This window comes from Urocitellus parryii, chromosome 9 (genome assembly GCF_045843805.1).
Source record: "Urocitellus parryii isolate mUroPar1 chromosome 9, mUroPar1.hap1, whole genome shotgun sequence".
In the NCBI taxonomy this organism is placed as follows: Eukaryota; Metazoa; Chordata; class Mammalia; order Rodentia; family Sciuridae; genus Urocitellus; species Urocitellus parryii.
Window position 1 is genome coordinate 54,437,080 of NC_135539.1, and position 8,486 is coordinate 54,445,565.

Below are 8,486 nucleotides of genomic sequence, written 5' to 3' on the forward strand. Positions count from 1 at the left end.
TGACAGCTAAATATCCTTACAGTACAGTACTTTGTGTTGTGAAATGGAAATGAATGAGATTTAAAGCCAGAAGACCTGAATTTGAGCCTTCTCTCTGCTGGAAGGGTTGTTAGCCAAGTTAAGTAACCAACAATTATGATGTTCTATTTCTACATCTGCACAGTGTGAACAGTTCAAATGCATAACTCTCAGATTGCTGTAACAATCAAATGAGATAGTTAAAATGAAAATGTTTTATGCAGCGTAATGCACTCTACAAATATTAGCTATGATAATTGCTAATTTGTTTTTCAGCTTGCTCTCTTTATAAGATTTTACTTCTACTTTTGAACCATCAAAGATGATGGCTTTTTTCCCCCAATATTTTAGATGGGCACATTTATCAGCCTGGTTTTTCTGATTACAAAAGTAGCCATGTTCTGTTTACATAATTCAAACATAATGGAAATAGATAAGAGAAAAAGTGAACAACACCCATGTCCCCTCCCTTTAGAGAGATCCACTGTTTGGTGCCTCCTCTTTCTGCATATTGTACTTTGTTTATAAATTGAGTCTTTCCACAAAGCATAACAAAAGATGTACTAGAAACTTTATTTTTGTTTCCCTCCACCCCTTTAAACTATATTCAGTGGAGGAATTTTCCTCTGCTGAAAAACATGACAGTCCTCTTGATATTTTTGCTCTGGAGACTGTCCTGCATTCACAAAATACAGTGTCAAAACAGAAATTAGGCCCAAGATTTTATTTCATCAATCCAGTTTCGTTCAAAGCAAAGATGTTTTCCTTCCTTGATGGTGGCTATAGGCCTGGGCTAGAGAGCTGTGTGTTCATTAGGAGTGGTCTAGGAGAATATTCCCCAACAACTAAATATCCTTGTAGTACTGCACTGTTTGTCTCTTTAATCCTCTTTCCCACTTGCTCATTTGGCAAAGTCAAGGGGAATGGAGAAGAGAAGTGAGGGCAGAGAGGGTGACTTCCTTACTTGGCTACTGACTGTCAACTTCTGGAATAACAAATGCTTACAGTCAACACATCCTCTCCAAAATGTTTCTGAGGCATCTTGGAGGGTCCCTGCTAGACCCCAAGTCCTGGCTTATGCCTCTTTTTCACCCAGAGACAGCTCACTTCAGGCCTTGGGTCTCCAAGGATCCACTCCTAAGACTCTCACCGAAGAAGGCCCCAGGTACTCCCTAGGAATCCTTTTGGACTTAAAAGGGACTTGCAGTGACTAAAGACTGACTGTCCCTCCCTCTTGGCCCAGGATCTTTGAGAAACAGTCATGCACTCCTTATCCATGAATGTGGTCATCAATGAGAGCATAGCTCTCAAATGCAACCCTCCACTTTGCCCTTCCAGAGTCTTTTTAGCTCTCTCAGGTGTGAACCAGGTACCAGTCCATGGACCTACTAGCAAAGCTCTGTAAGTATGTGTCGATGCTCACCCTGTCTCAGACTCATGACTTCTTGGCCCCTCCTTCTCGTCAGCATAACTCTTTGTGTAAATTTCCTCAAAAAGCCCTCTGTCTCCAGTATGAGACAGAGTAAGAAGATTACAAGGTCCAGGGCCAATTTTTAGTATTTACTGTGAGGATCACTCTACCATTGCTTGTGTTACCCTCCATTTGGTATCTGATATCTCTCATATCTTGTTACAGTTGAAACTTAAGTTTTGATGGCCAACTCCATGTATTAAGATATGTGAATTCTGGGGTTGGAGACTTGGCTTAATGGTAGAGTGCTTGCCTAGCATGCATGAAGCCCAACCTAAGTTTGATACCCAGTACTGAAAGAAAAAGGAAAAAAAAAGAGAGAGAGAGAGAGAGAGAGAGATGTGCATTATAAGAGCCATGTAACTTTAAACTTTTTTAAAAATCTTTTTTTGTTGTAGATGGACATAATACCTTTATTTTTATTTATTTATTTTTATGTGGTGCTGAGGACCAAATTCAGTGCCTCACATGTGCTAAGCAAGTGTTCTACCACTGCACTACAACCCCAGCCCAACTTTAAACTTTTAATCATAGTTAGTGCATTTGAAAGAATTTCTGACCAAAAATATACCTACATTAAAAAAAAAACTACATGTGTAAATAGGACTTTCAAACAAAATGCTATATTATGGGTATGTAGCTTTAAAATTCTTTTTTTAAAACTTAATGTGTATTGGACATCTTATCAGTACAAATAGATTTATATAATAAATACAAATTGTGATAATCCACCTAGATAACACATAACCTATGAAGGTAAAGGAATTCTGTTGTATTTTAAGACTGCTCCTAGAACAGAACATTTTTCTAACCTAGTTTTTGGGCTTAATAGTAGCAATGAAGATGGTGGCTACAGGCTTGGGCTAGGGAGCTGTGTGTTCATTAGGAGTGGTCTAGGAGAATATTTCCTAACAACTAAATATCTTTGTGGCACTGCACTGTTTTTCAGAATGGAAAATATGGGATTTAAAGACAGAAGGGGCTGGAGTTGTGGCTCAGTGGCACAGTGCTTGCCTAGCATGGGTGAGGCACTGGGTTCAATTCTCAGCACCACATATAAATAAATAAATTAAAGGTCTATCAACAACTATTAAAACAACAACAACAACAAAAAGCCAGAAGACATGATTCAGTGGGGGAGCAGTGGTGGAAAGGGAGATTGGAGGTAGCATGACAGCATTCTCTTAAGGGCTATGATTACAAGAGCTGCCCCACACAGCTACGCCTTCATCCTTGAGGTGTACTCTGAACTTAATTATGGGATGGAGACTAAAGATGTAATCCTCTTACCTTTCCTCGGGTCCTAAATCCTTCTCATTATTATTTAATGGAACCAATACATCTTGGAAAAGCCCTTTTCTTCTTTAGGCCCTTTCAGTTTCCTTTCTTCCCATTTCAATGCTTGGGGTTGAGAAAGAGGATGGGGTGGAAATGACAATAATGGGGGTTAGTGCTGGAAGAGAAGGGAGGGTAGTATTCAAGAGAAATATGAAACATCAAGAGACCTAAATGGGGTGAAATGGGAAAGGAAGCAAGAAGAAATACTTTCTTTCAAAATTATTCTAGGGCTGGGGCTGGGGCTCAATGACAGGGCGCTTGCCTAGCATGCATGAGATATTGGGTTTGATCCTCAGCACCACATAAAAATAAAGAAATAAAATAAAGGTATTTTGTCCATCTACACCTACAAAAAAATTTTTTTAATCATTTTAATTGGGGGGGTTGTGACTCAGTGGTAGAGCACTTGCCTCTCACATGTGAGGTACTGGGTTTGATCCTTAGTATCACATGAAAATAAATAAATGAAATAAATGAAGATAGTGTGTCCATCTACAACTAAAATTTTTTTTAAATTAATCTTTCCTCCTCTATCTCTACTCCATTATTTCCAGTTAGGGTAAACAAAAATTACTATCAAGTTCAAAATTATATTGCTTGGGAAAGTTATATATATAATTTAAAGGTCACTGATGAAGTACCATTCATGATCATTATAGCATAATTTCTTGCATTGTGTTCATTCTCTATCCTGTGCAGCTCATTGATGTGCTAATAATTCATTAACAATCTCATTGTCAGGGGTTACAAAATCTACTGCAAATATGCACAAAATTCAATTGGTATCTCACAAAATAGGTTGGTTTTCATGGGGCCAATGTTGGGGATCTGATCTTGTTGCAGAGACATTGGACAGGCAAAACCTGTCAGCATTAGACTATTTAAACTAGAACAGAATTGGGTAGGGGTACTGGATTTGCATGCACAAGGCCCTGAGTTTGATCCCCAGCAATACATACATACATTAATACATACATAATACATACTTTAAAATAAAGAAGATGAGAAAACATAAAAGTGAGATATGAGATAGGTGCTTCAATGATTTGAACATCAAAAGATTAAGAAAGCCCCTGGGAAAACTGTTCAAGTTAGGGGATACTTCAAAAACACAATTCCTTTTATGATTACACTGTCAAGTCAACCATAAAGCAAAATCGATCATAAAACAAAAACTATGTGGTATAGTTTTGTCAGTAAAGTTCACTACCTTCCCAAATAAATAATTTGTGTATTTTTGGCTTATTCTAAGACTTTGTCCGTATTTATAGTGTAATATAACCTAATTCTTCTTAAACATAAATTAAAAATTTTTAAGTTTTTTTATATTTTTTAGTTTCATTTTTCCAGATAAAGTCCAAATATTTAATAATAATTAATTAACACAAAATTTTATTTCCTATTGGAGGTCAATTCCAGTAAAATCACTTTTTATTTTCAGGCCATGAGGGTCTCTTATATGGCATACAGGTAAAAAAGAGAAAACCACGTGGGCTGAGGATATAACTCAGTTGGTAAAGTTTTTGCCTCTCATGCACAAGGGCCTGGGTTCAATCCCCAGTACAACAACAAAAAAAAAAAAAAAAAGAAAGAAAGAAAGAAAGAAAGAAAAGCATATTTTTTAAGTTGAGCAAGGCTGAGGCAGGAGGATCATGAGTTTAAAGCCAGCCTCAGCAAAAGTGAGGTGTTAAACAACTCAGTGAGACCCTGTCTCTAAATAAAATACAAAATAGGGCTGGGGATGTGGATCAGTGGTAAGGTGCCTCTGAGTTCAATCCCTGGAACACACACATCCCTCCAAAAAAAAAAAAAAAAAGAAGGAAGAAAGCCTTTTTTAACCAAGTGTGCAGGCCACTTATGTTCTCACTCCTTGGAATTCTTCATTACCCAGATCAGAAGAAGCTCCACAGATCTTTGCTTTCACCACGATCAAGTGGGATTCATTCCAGGGATGCAAGGTTGGTTCAACATATAGAAATCAATAAATGCAATTCATCACATCAATAGACTTAAAGATAAGAATCATATGATCATCTCAATAGACGTAGAAAAAGCATTTGACAAAATACAGCACCCCTTTATGTTTAAAACACTAGAAAAATTAAGGATAACAGGAACATACTTCAACATCATAAAGGCTACAATTATCTTATATTAGACAAAGGTGCCAAAAACATGCATTGGAGAAAGGATAGCCTCTTCCACAAATGGTGCTGGGAAAACTGGAAATCCATATGCAAAACAATGAAACTAAACCCCTATCTCTCACCATGCACAAAACTCAACTCAGAATGGATCAAGGGCCTAGGAATAAAACCAGAGACCCTGCAACTAATAGAATAAAAAGTAGGCTTTAATCTCCATCATGTGGGATTAGGCCCCAATTTCCTTAATAAGACTCCTATAGTACAAGAATTAAAATCAAGAATCAATAAATGGGATGGATTTAAATTCAAAAGTCTCTTCTCAGCAAAAGAAACAATCTGTGAGGTGAATAGAGAGCCTACATCTTGGGAGAAAATCTTTACACTTTACACATAGCAGATAGAGCACTAATCTCTAGGGTATATAAAGAGCTCAAAAACCTAAGCACACACACACACACAAAAACAAATAACCCAATCAATAAATGGGCCAACAGACACTTCTCAGAAGAGGATATACAATCAATCAACAAATATATGAAAAAATGTTCATCATCTCTAGTAATTAGAGAAATGCAAATCAAAACTACTCTAAGATTTCATCTCACTCTTGTCAGAATGGCAGCTATTATGCATATAAATAACAATAAATATTGGTGAAGATGTGGGGAAAAAGGTACACTCATACACTGCTGGTGGGACTGGAAATTGGTGCAGCCAATATGGAAAGCAGTATGGAGATTTCTTGGAAAATTGGGAATGGAACCACCATTTGATCCAGCTATCCCTCTCCTCACTCTATACTCAAAGGACTTAAAAACAACATACTACAGGGACACAGCCACATCAATGTTTATAGCAGCACAATTCACAATTACTAAACTGTGGAACCACCTAGATGCCTTTCAATAGATTAATGAATGAAAAATGTGGCATATATACATGATGGAATATTACTCAGCAATAAAAGAGAGTAAAATCATGGTGTGGTAAATGGATGGAGTTGGAGGAGATAAAGCTAAGTGAAGTCAGCCAATCCTTAAAAACAAATGCCAAATGTTTTCTCTGATATAAGGAGGCTAATTCGTAGTGGGGTTGGGACAGGGAGTATGAGAGGAATAGATGAACTCTAGATAGGACATAGGGATGGGAGGGATGGGGGCATGGGGTTAGAAATGATGGTGGAATGTGGTAGATATTATTATCCAAAGTACATGCATGAACACATGAATTGGTGTGAATATACTTTGTATAAAACCAAAGATATGAAAAATTGTGCTCTATATGTGTAATAAGAATTGTAATGCATTCTGCTGTCATATATAAATTTAAAAAAAATTAATTTAAAAATATATGTAACATTTTTTTTTTAAAAAAGAATCTTTGCTGTCCTCAAACCCTTTTCATCACCCATGCAGCAGTACTATTATTGAGCATCTTTTCTGCACACCGGTCTTAGAGAATTATAAAGCAAATATAAAATAGTAAAAAACAAAAATAAAAATAAAAATAAATCCATGTTCCCAAGCAGATCATAATACAAACACATCCAGTTATTTGTGAACTCCAAAAAGAGAGTCTTGAGAAAATATAAATAACCTTAAACACAGCTTGCTAGAACTTGTCCTGAACAGATCAGATTTATTCTCAAAGGACTTTTTGTTTTCAGGCAAAGGCTGATATATAAAAATAGCACTTACATTAGCAATGGTAACTATTCCAGTCATGGAATAAAAAAATTAAATAATTCCAAACAGGAAATAAGTAAAGCAACTTCTAAATAGGACAGTATGACAGGTCCCAAATATCTTATCAACCATTAATATATAATTAAGCCAAAGTATTCTCTGGTAAGAGCCCAGGGTGGAGAGGCATTGGAATAAGGGCTTGTCAAACCCCAAGTCTGATCATCACTGGGCAAATGAAGCAATTTATCATTGACCAGTCTGGATTTGGATTCTACAACTGTCACTTAGCAATTCTGACAGTTAAAAATCTTTGAGTTTTGATAATTAAACTCAAAATTGCACTCTCAAAACCTCAACTTCTTTATTTTTAAAAATAAATTTGTACCTGCATGTTATCTCAGTGATAAATATATGAATACCTAAATTATACAAAGTACTTAATAAAATGTGGCTATTTCATCATTGTCATTATCTCTATTCATTGTGTTTATTTTATAAAATGACCTTGATTTTTTTCAAATTCAAAATTTTAATAATGATTTGTTGACAATAAATCAAATTCTATCTTTCTTATCTCCTGTTCTTTACTCGACAAAGTTGACTGCCAAATTTTTGTCAGTAGCTTCCTCTCTGTTGTTAGCATACAAACAAGTTCCAGAATCTTATATCTTGAACCAAAAACAAGAACAAAATACCTTCCCTTATTCCTACATCTCCTTCCATTTCTCCACTGCTTTTTTTTTTTTTTTTTTTAATCTTCTCCCTATCTCTCTGGCAACTCATCACCTTGGCTGAGTGTCTGTAATCTAAAATCAGCACATTTTGGAGAGTATCACAAGGATCTGCCCCATTTTCTGCTTTATCTTTCCTGGTTGCCTAGATCACCCCAACCAGCTACCTGGCCTTAAACATCATACATGTCTCCATCACTATGAGAGAGCCGGATAGGTGATAGGCTGAAGGGCATAGTGGCACAGCCTCTATCTTTCCTCTGAATCTCAGATTCCCATTTCTACTTGCCCACAAGACCCAGTCTCCTGGATGCAGGAAAGGTATTTGAAATCTCACACACCTAACAGAACCCAGATATGTTACCCTAACTTTCATTCCAGATTCATTCCTCTCAGAGGCTTCTGAATGTCAGTAAATGGAACCACTGTCTACCCAATTTCTCTGAGTCCTTCAGTCCCCTCACCCTTGGATTATACACTCCATTTGTAAAACTTACCCTATATCTGCTCAGTTCTCCCCATTTTTGTCTTCAGTAGATTGTGTTGCTCCTCTGTTTAAGACCCTTAGATGACTGCCCACAATCCTTAGAATAAAAACTTGCTTGGATCCTATGAGACCCTGTATGCTCTGGTCCTGCCTTCCACATTGACCCCGAATGCTCTTCTCCCCATCCTTCACTCCCTGCCACAATGGCCTCTTTTATCTTCCCCTGGCCTTCTTTGGGCCCCTGCACTTTCTATTCCATCCATCTGGAATGTTCTTTTTTTTTTTTTTTAAAGAGAGAGAGAGAATTTTTTAATATTTATTTTTTAGTTTTCGGTGGACACAATATCTTTATTTTATTTTTATGTGGTGCTGAGGATCGAACCCAGCGCCCTGCGCATGCCAGGTGAGCGTGCTACCGCTTGAGCCACATCCCCAGCCCTGGAATGTTCTTACTAATGATTTTCATGTGTCTGTTTACCATCAGCAGGTCTCAGCTCAGATGTCACAACTCAGACATGACTCCCCTGATCATTCAGTCTAAAGGAGCCCTCACTACTCTGTGTGATAACCTGTGTGAATTATATACTTTGTACATACATATTAATATTT